This window comes from Berghia stephanieae, chromosome 1 (genome assembly GCF_034508935.2).
Source record: "Berghia stephanieae isolate SIO BIC M18660-M18661 chromosome 1, UCSD_Bste_1.3, whole genome shotgun sequence".
NCBI classification, from domain to species: Eukaryota; Metazoa; Mollusca; class Gastropoda; order Nudibranchia; family Aeolidiidae; genus Berghia; species Berghia stephanieae.
This window is the reverse complement of record NC_088360.1, coordinates 62,567,143-62,583,135: the sequence shown is the minus strand read 5'-3', so window position 1 is coordinate 62,583,135 and position 15,993 is coordinate 62,567,143. Positions and strand designations below refer to the sequence as shown.

Here is a 15,993-nt window from a genome sequence, read left to right as displayed (position 1 = left end):
ATAAAGCACCAGGACCAGACAACATTACCGGAACTATTTTGAAAAACTGTCACCAACAACTGGCTATACCTTATACAAAACTTTTCCAAAGGTCAATCGATGAACAATCAGTGCCAGTACTTTGGAAAACATCGATTGTCGTTCCAGTTCCAAAAAAGCGTTGTCCGACCGTATTGAACGACTTCCGTCCAGTGGCGCTTACATCGCTTGTAATGAAATGTTTAGAAATTTTTTAAAAATCTGAGCTCCTACAAAAATGTTATGACTTGAAATTGCTAGATCCGTACCAATTTGCATACCAGCAACATCTCAGTGTAGAAGACGCACTATTAACCGCCACAAATTCGATCTCAAAACACCTTGACCAAACGCCCTCGAATTACGCCAGAATCCTGTTTGTCGACTTTTCGTCAGCTTTTAATGCCATGAACACAGATATTTTGCTTCAAAAGTTGTGTAACATGGATATTCCAAACTACCTTATTAAATGGTATAAAGAGTTTCTGACCCATAGACCGCAATGTGTAAAATTGGGTGAACATATCTCCAACAAAAGAACGTTGTCGAACGGATGTCCCCAAGGCTGCGTGAGTTCCCCAATCCTGTACATCTTATACACCAACGACTGCAGACCATCCTTCGAAAATTGTTTTATAGTGAAATAAGCAGATGATACTGCTATTCTTGGCTTATTAAAAGATAAAGTTACCGAAAAGAATTATTTCAAACAAATAAATATATTCACCGATTGGTGTAAACAAAATCAGCTTGAATTAAATGTTGAAAAAACGAAAGAACAGGTGTTTGGTGTAAAAAATAAAAACGACTTAAAGTGATGGCGATCGGTGAAGATGATGTTGAGATAGTTGACTATTTTAAATATTTAGGAATAACCATTGATAGTTCCCTCAATTTCTCTCAACATATTAATATAATATCTAAGAAAGTTGCCCAAAGATTATACATCCTAAGGACATTGAGAACATTTCAAGTAAGGAAGAAAACTATGTTAAGAATTTATGACTCACTGATTAAAAGTGTAATTGCGTTTGGCTGTACCATATGGTTTGGCGGATTTCAAAATCTATCAAAGAGGTATCAAAAATAATAAACCATCCTCTTGATGGAGTAGAAAGAATTCATGGAAAAGCAATAGAAAGGAAAGCATTCTCAATTACCAACAATAAAAAACATATTTGATACCATGAATTTAGTCTTTTACCATCTGGGAGAAGGTTTTGTCAGATTAAATTATGTAGAGCTAACAAGTATAAATCAACGTTCGTTCCATCAGCAATAAAAATTTTGAATATTTCATATGGTACAGAAAAACCAAGGATTGATTCGTTGACTGATTAACTAATTAATTTATTTAATGTAAGATTAACTGACCAATTGATAATAATGATAATTTTTGGTGTCGAATTGCCACAATCGTAACAAATTGAAAACGAAATGAATATGTTTATGTTGTGTGTGTGTGTGTGTGTGTGTGTGTGAGAGAGAGAGAGAGAGAGAGAGAGAGAGAGAGAGAGAGAGAGAGAGAAAATAAGTAGGAGTGAAATATCTGTTCAATGTTACAGTTATCGTTTAACGTTATAACAAGTGTAACTAAATGACAAATTGCCATATTTATGGACAATAAAGATCTATTATTATTATTATTATATTATTATTATTATTATTATTATTATTATTATTATTATTATTATTATTAGTATTATTATTATTATTATTATTATTATTATTATTATTATTATTATTATTATTATTATTATTATTATTATTATTATTATTATTATTATTATTATTATTATTATTATATCTAACACAAGTACCCATTTACTGGTGTTTCTCAACTCATTAAAACAATAAAGAACAAAAGTCTGGTGTCAAAATACAGGATCCAATCTCCTTGCAATTCCGAAACTAGTCCTCCGAAACATTCTGCAATTGATCTTCTGGTTTCAGAGAGATGGCATCCATCTATCCTCGCTCGTTTACGCCCCATAATCATAAAAATCGACCTGTACATCTTGCTACCTAAAATGTACTGCCACCTTATGACTCAATATGTAAACTATTCATTTCGTATTCATTGTGCAAATGATTGTTTTCACACATCCAATGAGTTTTGAGCCGGAAGAGAGGAGGTTGTAGCGTAATGATTTCTGCTTCACACTGTTACCCTTATGAACCGTTTCAGATCGTTCAATGGAAGAGTTATGCATAACGATAATGTCCCATTAGGCGGCTTCGACTATTTATAGATACGCTTCTTTAGTAACTTCACGTGACCATACTGTACCCTAGTTTATAAACAATGAGCGATTATCGGATGTCACCTTGCCAATTATTCTTGATGTATCAAGCTTGATAATGTGTTCAGACATTTTTTGAACGTTTGAGATCGTATAATTTATGCTATTCTATTACGCTAAACTTTTAGTTTTTCTAATACTTCCCCCCCCCCCCTCTATCTCTCTCTCTCTCTCTCTCTCTCTCTCTCTCTCTCTCTCTCTCTTCCTCCCTACCCCCCTTATCTCTCTCTTCCTCCCTACCCCCCGCCCACCCACCCCCATCTCTCTCCCTCTCCCCCCCCCTCTCTCTCTCTCTCTCTCTCTCTCTCTCTCTCTCTCTCTCTCTTTCTTTCTGTCTTTATTTTCTCTCCTCGTCCCTATAGTATAATATCTCAATGCGTAAAATTCGGAAATAAAAAACAACAACAGAAAAAAAAACATATTTTAAAGTAAAGACGATGTTGAGATACCTATTCATGGGGCTCCATTGTAGTTATGGATGCTGGGATTGGAATAAAATGAAATCCATCAGATTTTCTGACCGGCATGTTACTGTAATGTAAAGAGTACAAGTACTTAGCAAGGCATTTGAATTCTAATATAACAATGAATGGCCCACAGAAGGTAATTGCACTTTGAATGTGTAAAGATTATTGATGGAATATGTTCTCGATGTTAAATTCACGAATATGACCAAACTTTAGGAATCAATTAAAGAGTCAGTTCAAATTTGAAATAAGATATGTCGATAAGTGACTTGTACACCTAATCCCCAAATTGAAACAATTTTCAATAAAATCCATGCCGCGTTTCATAAGCGTTTGATAAGTCCACGAGGAGACTTTTCATACTTTTGTTTCGTCAACAACTCAAGCGAATTTCAAACTAAATATCGGTATTCTGACAGGTTTATAAATAGTGCCCTGGTAGAACCACTTACAAAACGCAAAATACATATATTTTAGTTGTCAATTAAATATTACTCTGCTTGCATCAGGACACTTTCTAACTTTCTAATTAATTTGTTGTTGACAGAAATATAGACTAAATGTAGTGAAAGTTGGTGTCGGTGTCTTCAAACTATCGCTACCGTACTGATTTGTATAATGAGAATGCACATTTTCGGTAGTTAGCAGCAATATGGTCAAGTCATTAATTTGACTGTTTACTATTCTTTTATAAAAGTTCTGATCATCCAAGGTCCGCACCAATTAAGGGCTTATTAGTTTAAGACAAACGATTTGAAATTTGAATATTTGCAATGTGCCAATATGGCTTAGATTTAAAGTAAATGTCATTTTTTGTGTGCTACAACAATTTTTCATGTAGCATCTAAAGATTAACAAAAACTAGACTCAAGAGTCATAAACAAATTGACAAGTTTTAAAACCTGAGTTAATGAGTGCTCTTTATATATTTGTTTCAAATTTTAAAGAATAAAACAGACAATAAAAAAGAAAAACACATAAAGAAAACAGTCAATAACAACACTCACTCTTGAAAAGAAAGATTTCAGTTTTAAAATCTGAAAGAATTGAAGTGTCAGACCTTTAGAACTCTAAATAATTACTCTATAAATTTTACGCAAAATGCATTTCAAATAGTTCAACCTAATTTTCAAAATCATTGACTATTTCGAGAACAATAAAACCATGACAAATTTCCAAAAATCTCCTTCTGACATGCCGATACAGCAAAGATGGAATCTGGAGAACATTCCAAACTTGAGCCCATCCCCCCCCCCCTCCCCCAACCACCAATGCGTAGAATGGTAAGAGTAGACAATCCATTAGGGGCATGAGTGCCAATGACATAGTTTTGTACAAGGTAGAAAACATTGGGTCGTTTTTATAACGGAAACAACAAGCGCATTTACCAATAAATAAAGGTGGCGTTTTATGCACCTCCGTTGGAAGTGTAAAAAAATGCACCGTTTTTATGCACCTCTGGTTGGGGGTGTAAAAAAAATGCATCGTGGTTATGCGCCTCTCCGTTGGCGGTGATGGTTGATTAATGAAAATGAAAATGTTGCTGCATACGTCCATGACGTTTAAATAGTTTTAGATTGTAGTATAGCCCGCTGTTTAGTGATTACCGATGTACGTTTATACAATGATAATAAATTAAAGAATAATAACAATAATTTAAAAATCAAAGGTAAAAAGAAACATGACACACAAATACTGATCTCAAATAAATAAATAATTTTAGAAAATTAAAATCGATTTTTTTTTAAACATGATAAAAAGTTTTTGAAAAACAAAAAAAAAAAAAAAAACAAACAAACAAACAAACAAAAAAAAAAGAAGAAAAAAAAATAAAAATTATTCTTTCTCATTAAAGTAAACTTTTTTTTAATGTCTGCAATGGGAATCGAACCCAGTACTTTCAAGGTTAAAGTCTGTCCACTGAGCTACGGAGCCACCTGACTGTTCATCACATTTAATAAGGTCTTTCTAAAACATTATTTTACCTTCAATACAACTTCTATTTTCTGGTTTTATGTTTCGATTTTTTAGATTTATAAATTTGTTAACAAAAACATCCTACAGATGGCAATATAACTTTAGCCATGTGCCAAATACAGGAACACATTATCACTGATGAAATTGGGTGGAATGCGCATGCGTGACGGAGGTGTATAAAAACGATCCATTAGGATACACCGTCAACGGAGGTGCATAAAAAGACTACGATAAATAAATGAATAAAAAGATAAACAAATACATAAATAATAATAATAATAATAATAATAATAATAATAATAATAATAATAATAATAATAATAATAATAATAATTAATAATAATAATAGATCTTTATTGTCCATAAATATGGCAATTTGTCATTTAGTTACACTTGTTATAACGTTAAATGATAACTGTAACATTGAACAGATATTTCACTCCTACTTATTTTCTCTCTCTCTTTCTCTCTCTCTCTCTCTCTCTCTCTCTCTCTCTCTCTCTCTCTCTCTCTCTCTCTCTCTCTCTCTCTCTCTTTCTCCACACGTGCGATATACACAACATAAACATATTCATTTCGTTTTCAATTTGTTACAATTGTGGCAATTCGACACCAAAAATTATCATCATTATCAATTGGTCAGTTAATCTAACATTAAATAAATTAATCAGTTAATCAGTCAACGAATCAATCCTTGGTTTTTCTGTACCATATGAAATATTCAAAATTTTAAAATAAATACGACATGAAATAAGTCGATTAATTAATCAAATAAACCATAATATCGGATATTAATAAAGAACAACTGTCCTGTGTCGTAACTTTCTTATCAAATTTATACCAATAGCATTTTCTCAATATATATTATGATTTTTTTCTCTTGTTGCTCCATCTTTAGAAGGTTTGATTAATATGCAATAAATGACCATTATATCACATTTTCTTCAGTCAAACATATATTCGAGATCATAGTTGTTATAGCTTTCTAAAGTGTCGAAATAGTATGGAGAAATCAACATCTTTGTCCACATATTTTTGAACCATTGAGAAACTATTTCTGCTTTTCTATTTTTTTTTCTATTGGTGCTAGGTTGTCAGTGTTTCTATCAAGACTTCCGTTTTTTGGGATTTTTTTTAAAGCTAAGGTTTGATGTGCTCTATTCTAGGTCTTATCCATTTAACTAGGTACTGAGTTAGAGAGAGATATATACATAGAAGAAGTAATAATATAACAGACTTGTGCCTGGTTTTCTGATATAGTCTAGACCAGGTTATCAGTGATCAGGATTACAACAGGTGTGGAATTTGGCTAAGAGCTGCTTACCATTTGAACCAGTTAACTGCCATACTATGGATAAACACGTGTTTAAAATTTTGGTCATAAAAGTTAATTTCAAATATCGATCTATCTAAATGACCTTCATCTTGGCAAAAACTTCACTAAGTCCCAGGTTTGGGAGTTGTTTTTTTTTTTCCAAGACGAGGGTCAATTAAATTGATCGATATTTGAAGGACGAGTTTTCTGGCCAAATTTTCAATCACGTGTTTACACAAAGTACAGCAATTAACTGGTCTACGGCGATAGCGAATTTAGTCAGTTCTTCTTTTTCTCATGTCATTTAATCTGGATGTAACTGCAGGTTTAAGACTTTCATTTTTGATATCTTGAGGACCATATTTATCTATTGATTAACCTGCACAATATGTGACCCATCAAATTGGTGCTATGCAGGGATGAAACTCGTTGCTAGAAATTGAATTTATAGCCACAAATATGATACTTGAATTAATGTCTATTCGTGATGGTAAATGCATAATAAACACAATATCTTAAATTGGAAAAATAAAACAAAACAAACTAAAATATCAGACAGACAAAAACAACAACAAAAATATTTCTAAAAGAATGAATAAATGAATAATCCTGAGCTCCTTTTCTGTCAGTATCAAACTCAGGTTCAGTTGAGGTTTTTTCCTGACCCTATATTATTATTGATTTGCAACTTGCTCATATCCAAACGGCAGCATGTAATTGTTAGAGCTCGTTCATCGCTATATAACTCGAGATAGCTCTGGTTCATGGTCCTTATAACCCTAAAGGACCACTTCTAAAATGTTTTTCATTTGATCCTTTCAATGGTCGAATCGTAGCCTTCATCAACTCATAGCATTACTCTGACCATAAATCACGTCGCAATACAAAGCGACGATCTTCAAAACAAAGTGAAAAGTGATTTTTATTTAATAGTTCAATCAATGTGATCGTTTCTCTCCTAAAGCAACAGCCTATTAACAATAACTCACTTTTAACTTTATTTTGATGTCGCCTTGTATTGTTCAATAATTTGAGGGAATCATCAGGCTATATGTTAACGACGACTACAATCCAATCCTAGTCTTTAAACATATGTGTGTGTATAAATAAACATTTTCACCGACTTAGGTTTACTTACGTATCGATTTAGATAAGATGTGCATTAGCGATTATTTTATCTAGCGAACGCTTCTTTTTGGCGTTATAGTACAACACGCGCATTGGAGTAAGGCCATCACTGAAAGGAAAGCAACCGTTGTTACACTTACAAGATTAGATATCACAAATGCCTAGTCTAAGACTTAAAATGGGATTTCTGATATTTTTTCGATTTTGAGCCTATTGATTGGTTGGGTTATCAAATCTTTTTTAAAACTAAACAAATTATTACGTTTGCTCTTGTATTAAAAGGTGTCAATTAAAATAAAAGATTATAAAATAATTAAAGCTAATCACCGCATCACGGCTAAGAATTTTTGATAACCGGCGTTGGTGTTTATCTCCTTGGACAATATTGTACCGATTCAACGAGATTGCTTATTTTATAATTCAAATGGCTTTAATAATGTGTCAGGACATTGGATATTATTTGCATTTTGTATATTTATGAAATGAAACTCTCGAATGTAAAAAGTTGGACTTGTCTAATGATAGGAAAATTTTTACAACAAATCCTGACCTTGACACTTATTTGTGTGTTAGATATTTAATAATTTGAAATAGTGGTTATATACCGTAAAGTGTTAGTTAATGTTGTTTATGTAACATTGAAAAAAAGTGTATCTATCAATGCACGAAAGTTACACAAAGATTTATAGGCCCATTAGTTCTTAAATGATACGATATGAATAAAGACCAAAAATGTAATAAACTGTCACAATAACATGGATCCGATTTGTTTTTCTACACAAAACTCCTCTGTTTGCCAAATGTTTACGCAGAGCCTTCTCTTTTATTTCCCCCCCCCCCCCCCCCACCCCTCATACGCACAAACACAAACACCCTTACACAAAGAGCATAATACAGGTTTGTTGACCATCAGTTCAATTTATCACACTTCATGTGGCAATGTCTAGAGAAGTTTTTCAAGTGAGGCTTACTTTCATCACAGGGTCAAGTCCGTATGAAATGACAAATTCTGAATATGAATTTTTAAATAAAAGTCACTGGTCTTTTTCTTTTGATGATAGTCGCCTGATATTGTGACATCAAATTTTGGGCAGAGTAAGTCTATACTTTGACGATTGAACCCGGGAAAGGACCGACTAAAAACTTTTAACGAGTTAACTGCTTTACTCTGGAAAGACATGTATTCATCGTGCGGCTATGTGATCTTGTGGTATGAGTATGATACTCGCTCTTGGATCGGAAGGTCCTGGGTTCGAGCCTCGATCGGCGCATAGTTGAGTCCTTGGAAAAGGCTCTTTACTCACATTCTCTCACCGTGCTCATCTGTAAAATGAGTACACGACCGTTAATAGCGTTGTCTCTGTAGGAAAAAAATTGTGATATCACCTAACAGGTTTCATGACTGGTTCTACATGTTACGTTAGGGGCCGATTGTAAAGCGCTTTGAACACATTTAATGGATATTAAATATAAAACTCTCATTTTTTGTTGTTTTTATTTTATTTTATTTTATTTTATTTTTGTTTGTATGATTTTTTGTTGGTTTTGTTCTTTTTGTTTTATTTTTTAACTTGGCCAGAAAACTCGTACTTCAAATTTAAATATCAATCGATTTGACTAACTCTCGTCTAGGCAAAAACTCTCAAAGTTCTCTGGTCAAATATTGAAACACTCTCTCTCTCTCTCTCTCTCTCTCTCTCTCTCTCTCTCTCTCTCTCTCTCTCTCTCTCTCTCTCACAAATTTGATGGTACATATGAAAGTGAATATGATAGGCTTCAACAGTCATAACGTCACTTCCCTCATAATGACGCATAGTAACTTAGTAACTGGTTCTAAACTATTGGGACAATGGCGGACACCCTTATGAAATACTTCTCTGACGAGGATAAAAGTGTATCTAGAGGAGAAAAACATTATAAATCATGTTTTGACTTTTATACATTCTGATCACATTACACGTGAAAAGTTCTAGCCAGCATGAAGAATAAAAAGTACGGATTTTCTTTTGTTTAGAACCAAGCTGCTCGTTGCTGGGCGCAAGTGACATCAGACTATTGAATACTATTCACAACACATGGTCAAAGATTTGATTTACAGATTCTCTACAGCATTTTTGTGAAATCATGTTCTTTATTTTTTTCTATCTACTGAACTCTTCTATTATTATAGTATAGTAATAGTAAGTTACACTTTGCTTTTCTTTTCATTATTTAAGACAGTCAAGATACATACCAACACAAATATATCCAGGGTGGTAAATCTTTGTAATCCAAGATTTGACTCCAGATAATTGAAGTTAATTCCAAGAATCACAGAAGAAAAAAATGTGTTGAAATATTTAAAAATAAAAACAGCAGAACTCTAGCCTACAATTACTATTCAATACCTTGCGAGATACGAATGACTGTTGATTCAAGTATTCAACGTTCCATGTGGACTCCCACCTTGACTTTTATGAATGAACTATGAACGCCAAATGTTTGGGTTGTAACGAGAAAACATTAACAACGTTCAGTTCTGTTCACACGGCGCGATCCCCCATCCAGTATTCAACCAATCAAGGCACGCGTCTGGTTGCCCGCGGTGGATCCGGTAGCAGACAGGCGGGGCGAGGGGCGAGGGATGAGAAGATTCACCCCGGGGCTCGAAGTTAGATGTGGATTGATTATTTTAATTCATACCTTGGTTTTGGTTTGATGACGATAACAATAATAATAATAATAATAATAATAATAATAATAATAATAATAATAATAATAATAATAATAATAATAATAATGATAATGATAATAATAATAATAATAATAATAATAATAATTAATAATAATAATAATAATAATAATAATAATAATAATAATAATAATCAGCGGCGTGGCCTGTTGACGGCGTATGGTAAAAAGAAAATTTTTTACAACACAGTGAACACTATTAATATAACAGTACACATAACACTCTTAAGGGGGGGGGGGGGGTGCACGATGGTTTCTATGTGTACGAGTGAACAAAACTCGTAAAATCACATTATTAATGAAAACAACAAGCCTCAACATTGATATACCAGTCCGGTGTGGAGAGGTCTTTGTAATTACAGTATTCTTCGTCCAACAGCTAACGTCGGGACTGAATTTGGTAGATAAGGCACTCACTCAATAAGTGATAATAGAGGAAAAAGACTTTTACAGAAACAACTTACTTTTAGTACTTGCTAAGAAAATCTGCAAGGCAATGATTCATCTCTGCAAATCTTTGTATAATTTGCTTGTTGAAATCAGGAATGGCATTTATTTCAGCTTTGTGAATTGACAAAATCATCAGAGAATTCAACCGATCCTGTTTCATTATTTCTTTTAACAGATAAACTAACGGAATAGTCAATTTGAGTAGCTATATTTTACAGTTCCAAAACTTCTATACCGAACGACATTTGTAAGATGAGTCTCAGTATTTTCATGTTTTTTAGTGCTCTGATGGAACTGATTACTGATAACGGTCACAAAATCCTATAAATGTCCATGATTAGTCAGTGATTGTTGCACTTGTAAATAACAGACAATAAAATCAAAAGAAACGCTAAAAAAAAAACAAAAAAAAAAAAAACTACTCACCGAGAGCCATTCAATGTCTACCATGTCAATGAAGAAGAGTGTTTTCGACCTTTTCACACCCGTGATAATTCAAAATCAGTTAGTTGGTGAGCTCTTATCACAAATTCATTTCTAATTAGAATTTGTCATTCAGTGTCATCTACGGAACGGTTGGAAAAGTAAAGAGTCAACTTGATTCATCGTTGTTAAAAATAATAAAATGAAAAGCAAAAAAAAAAAAGAAGAAACAAACTTTGAAGTAAATCACAACGGAAATCATTGGAATACGATTAATGATAACACAGTGTTAATCAAATCAAACGTAAATTCAGATCTTATAAATATCACAAAGAAAATAAAACACTCCAATGAACATACATGGGATAACTGTTGACCGTCTTCGCTTCCTTTCTCCGACAGAAATACACATGCACACACAAACACACACACACACACACACACACACACACACACACACAATACACACTTCCATTAGCCCGGCATTACGAGCTAGAAAAATGTTGCTAAATTCGTTCACAATGCTTCGTTACACTGAATTAATTTATTCAATAATCGTGATAAAGAGGGGCAAAGCATTTTAATGCGTATTTTTTTGTTTGTTTTATGTTGTTTCTCTTTGCTGCTTACAAATAAACTTGACATAATCAATATTTTTGACCGTTGATGAATGTAATACGGATGGCCGAAGTTACCCTTTGGTGTCGTAAATGGCGTAACATCGGCGCATCCCCCAGTCCAATGATGGAGCTGACAGAACCTTGGCACGCTATGTGGCTTTTTCGTTATAATATTTAAATATTATGGTATATTTCGACCCAGTTTCTAACTTAATGAGCTGGTGAGATACTAATAATAAGATGGTTTCACTGAATATTTTGCACCTCATCACAGATTGTCTGTTACTCGCAGTGAGTGAAAGAGAGAGGTCTCGCAACGAATGTCACCAACTCGATAGTCGGCGAAATTCGTGAATCCGAGTAGTTCGCGTAGTGACTGAAAAGGCAGTTTCGGGTTGTTGGCAAAAGACGTGTAAGGGCCCTACCGCACTATGACAGGACTGTCCTGGAACAAACTTTCTCCTGTTCCGTTGAAGAAAACTTCTATTCAAAACAGGTACCGCACTAGGATAGGACTGTCCCAGTGTAAGAGAGTAAGCTTATGAAAGAAATTTACGCAGGAGTTTTGAAAAAAAACATGATCATAAAACACGGTAAATATTAGAAAGAACCATGGGGGTATCTGCAGGAGATTGCATTTATGCTCGGTTGTGTCCAAAAAACACGGTCGTCGCAACTCAGGGGATACGTATAAAAGTTAGGGGATACGTAAAAAAAAAACTCAGCGGATATCAGTAACAGATTGATGCTATTTTTGGTTGTTATACATAAAATGCGTCATTTATCAAAGTACTTTTATGTCATAAGAGGCGGGGTTTGATAGTATTGTTCGAGAAAATTCTTGTTATTTTTAACATACAAGTTGAGCATGATTCGCTATTACTTGAAAGAGGCATGTGTTGAATATTAATTTGGGATGTCAAAAATCAGTAGGAGTGGCCAAAAATAATTGTGGGATAGTTTACGATGGGGTTCAAAACAGGGTGTTTCTATTCTATATGTCATTCTTTTATTCTGCATTTGACTTGAAATGAGCTGCATGTTTTAACTTTGGTACTCACTACCATTGACTGCATATTTTTGGACTTAGCATTATTTTTGCTAAAATAAAAAAATTGAAGCGAAGATGTGAGTTACATATTTTTAACAACAAATAAAACCACTAACTTTTGATCATTAGCCTTTATGTATGTGTGAACTACGCCACATATGTATCTTATTTGGTGCCGTGACACTAGGATTTGTTCTTGTGAAGATGTTTCAAATTAACGAAGGTGGCTAAAATTTTGAATAATTTTATATTAGTATAATGAAACCAGAACAACTGCCGCAATTAAAGATAATAAGGCAAAATAAATTAAGATCAAAAAATTATAAAAGTATAGGTTATGCTGAAAATTTAGACGAGGATTATATTTTTGTATTTGAGGGAATTTGGGAGTTATCATTTGAAGCTAAGTCAGGAGTTATAGGAGTAGGAGACAAAGTTTTTATTCCTGTGGAAAACATAATAGAAGTGGGTACTGTAAAAGAAATAATTAGAGGGATAGAAGTCACCGAATTAAGTCTTATAGAAATTGAAGGAATTGTATTAAGGATGATAAAATTGGCCGTGTATATCATGATGAAGTGGGGCCTAGTGAAGAAAGGGGTAAATTAAAAATAGAATTAGATGTGGATGTTTCTGTTCTCGAGGAAATAGAAATCTATATGACTTGCTGTAGGAGGGTTTAGCGATTATGTTATTTGGTAACAAGAAATGGCACAATTTTTAGAATTGTTTACATTTAGATGCCCGGGTTGCAATAAAGTTTTTGGGGAAGCTGAGTATTTATCAAAAGATAATTTTTTTTACATTTTAGTTATACTCGAGGAACCGTAATTATTGATGATATAAGTGATATTAAACTAGGGCAATATGTTATAGATGAAACGAGCAAGACGGTGTCCATTCATTGCGATAGAGGTTTATGTGATGTTGAAATAGGTTATTATTATTTAGCTTTAAATTTAGAGGAAATAGAGGCAGTTGAAGGAAAGTATTTAATTTACAGCGAGTGTATTGAAAGAATATTGGTAAGAGATAATGAATAATTAAATAAATAATTAACAACAAAAGAAAAGAATAATGTCAGAAATGAAAACTGTGATAGTATGTGATTATTGTAGAGAAATTTTGGATGTTAGAGAACCTTTATATTGGCGTAATAATTTTGATAGTGTTGATAAAATAATAGCAGTAAGAGATATTACTGAAGACAGAGAATTAATACATTGTATCAAATGTTTAAAAATAATTGGTTATTGTCGTAGAAACGTCTACACCAGATATGAGCGTAATATATCTGTTTCCACCAAGTCATCTAAAGTTATTTTGAAACACGGTGTCAGAAGGTAAATAAATAAATAAATAAAAGGATTTAATTAAGAGAGATATTAAGCAAGAAACAAACAAACAAAAATGGCAGAAAATCCGGTAATTGATGCAGCAACAATAGTACAAAATTTACAATTAACACTAGATCAATTGTCGAGTTCTATCTCAAATCAAGGAGTAGGTCACTTGATAGAACCCTTTGACGGTGTGGCGGGTTGTGTGTTATTTTTGTGGGATCGAGTCCAACCGATAGCTCAATGGTCTGGATTCGAACTAGTATGCGCGCTATGGCTCTCGTTACCAGCTGCACCACTCAACCTATACCACAAACGGCTCAGGTTTAATCTAGGGGGTGATTAAGAATTGCCTTAGGATCCCTTATAACTTAATTGTATTAATAACAAGTGAGTCAAGACAATAGTAACGCCCAAATGCAATAATAACAATTCTATACATAAAGTTTAATTAGATTGTTACAGGAAAAGATAGAAAGAATAAGTATTTATTTGATATCAGGAAGAATAGCTCTAATTGAGTGGATCTAATTTATTATTTATTTATCTATTTAATTTGATATAATCATTTGTGTCTGTGGAAAATTGATTTGAAAATGGTATAAGCCCGTTTGGCTTATCTTTATCCCGCCGGCTTGCTTGGCTGAGGCAAATGTATCAGCTAGTTTCAGGGTTGGCGCCTGCTTTGCAGAGTTTTCTGGACATCACAACAGTGTGTTGTAGTTAGGGGCTGACATCAGGGGTTTACCACTGTTCAAGGACTGGGATGCAGGGATTCGGCACGACTGGGGGCTCCAAGGACCAGGACCTTCAATTAAGAGTTAAAACAACAAGGTCTTAGAGCCAATCGAGTTTGTCTTTCGCCACCGAATCGTCCTGAGCGACACATCATAATAGCCTTTATTTGCCGACAAAGGCAAGGAGAAGCAGTAACTCAATGATAATGGTAGTTAGTATATGTTTTAAACATCAACTGACAGTCGAGCTATCTTACATGATGAGAATTTAACAGGGTAGTGTCCCTGGTATTTCTTTATTTATTTTTATTAATAATAATTGAGGATATGATGTGTGGCCGGCGATTGGCGGTGGGGTACAGACATTCAAGCAATATACATATTGAATATAAATGAAATAATAACATAGATCATAAGCAAATGTTAACTTTAGTATAAGATACATATAGATATAGTTTTGTACAGATATTCCAACTTACGAACATCCATGGAATAGCACAATTAAAAGATATATACAAACTATAATAGTAATGCTAGATTAAATTGAATTCACAATAATATCTCGTTCCACTTTGAATGTTAACCAATAATTCATTTTACCTCCAGCCGAGAAGTTTTTACAAGTTTGAAATTGGAGGGATAGCTCTTTTCTCTTGGGCTTCTTATCGTGTGTGTGATTAAATTCAGAGATGAATTTGATTTTGTGAAATGAAAATAGCCAATCAGAAGAATGTTCCTGTTTTAGATAGCCAATGATATTCATAGGCTTTGATTAATACGGAGTAACGGAGAATTACCGGAGAGATAGACAGTAATTGCAATTTTAGCTACTCTTGAACGAGACAAGACCTCAGGGCCTATGCACGTTGGAGTCTTGTTTGGAAAAGGTAATTAGCAGCAGGCATGGATACAATGGGCAGACAATTTGAACAGGTAAATAAGCCTTAAGCTGAAAGTGAGTGTTCCGTTATACAATGGAAAGGTTTACCACCTAACGACCAAAATTTCCGTTAGAAAGATTTTAGAGCTTTATTGGAGAAAGACTGTCCATGTTTGAGTATTTTAAATGGAGGTGTTAATCAAATATATGTCTCGTCCACTAGGTTTGAAGTGGTTTTGAAAGAGACACTGGCGAACGATAAAGAACCACGCAGTGAAAGAAAATCGTTCGTTACAGACGGGGCTTCTCACAAATTTGCGGAATGGATTAAAAGTGTAGAAAAATATAGCTTGCTCAACAATTATAGCGATGCAAACAAGATAAAAATTGCGTTAATGACAGCAAAGGGGCCTGTCAGTGATTTTATTGTTCACTGGCAAAAGGAAAATTCAAATAATATTCGGACTTGGAATGCTTTGAAAGCTGAGTTAGCTGTTCATTTTTCAAACATTACGAGTCCAGAACAAGCAACAAATCTGTTAAGGCATATTTTT

The 15,993-nt window shown here is 33.7% G+C and overlaps 1 protein-coding gene across 3 annotated transcripts in view; it reads right to left on the bottom strand.

The window, feature by feature from the left end:
* LOC144979021 (metalloprotease TIKI1-like) overlaps window positions 1–9,712 on the bottom strand; it is a 316,998-nt gene extending 307,286 nt beyond the window's left edge. The window contains exon 1 of one of the 3 annotated variants that reach the window (XM_078925638.1): window positions 9,442–9,712. The gene's annotated coding sequence lies outside the window, so the exon portion shown is untranslated. The remainder of the gene's footprint in view (window positions 1–9,441) is intronic. The other 2 variants (XM_078925643.1, XM_078925646.1) reach the window with 2 other exon arrangements.
* Between the last annotated feature and the right edge of the window lie 6,281 nt (window positions 9,713–15,993).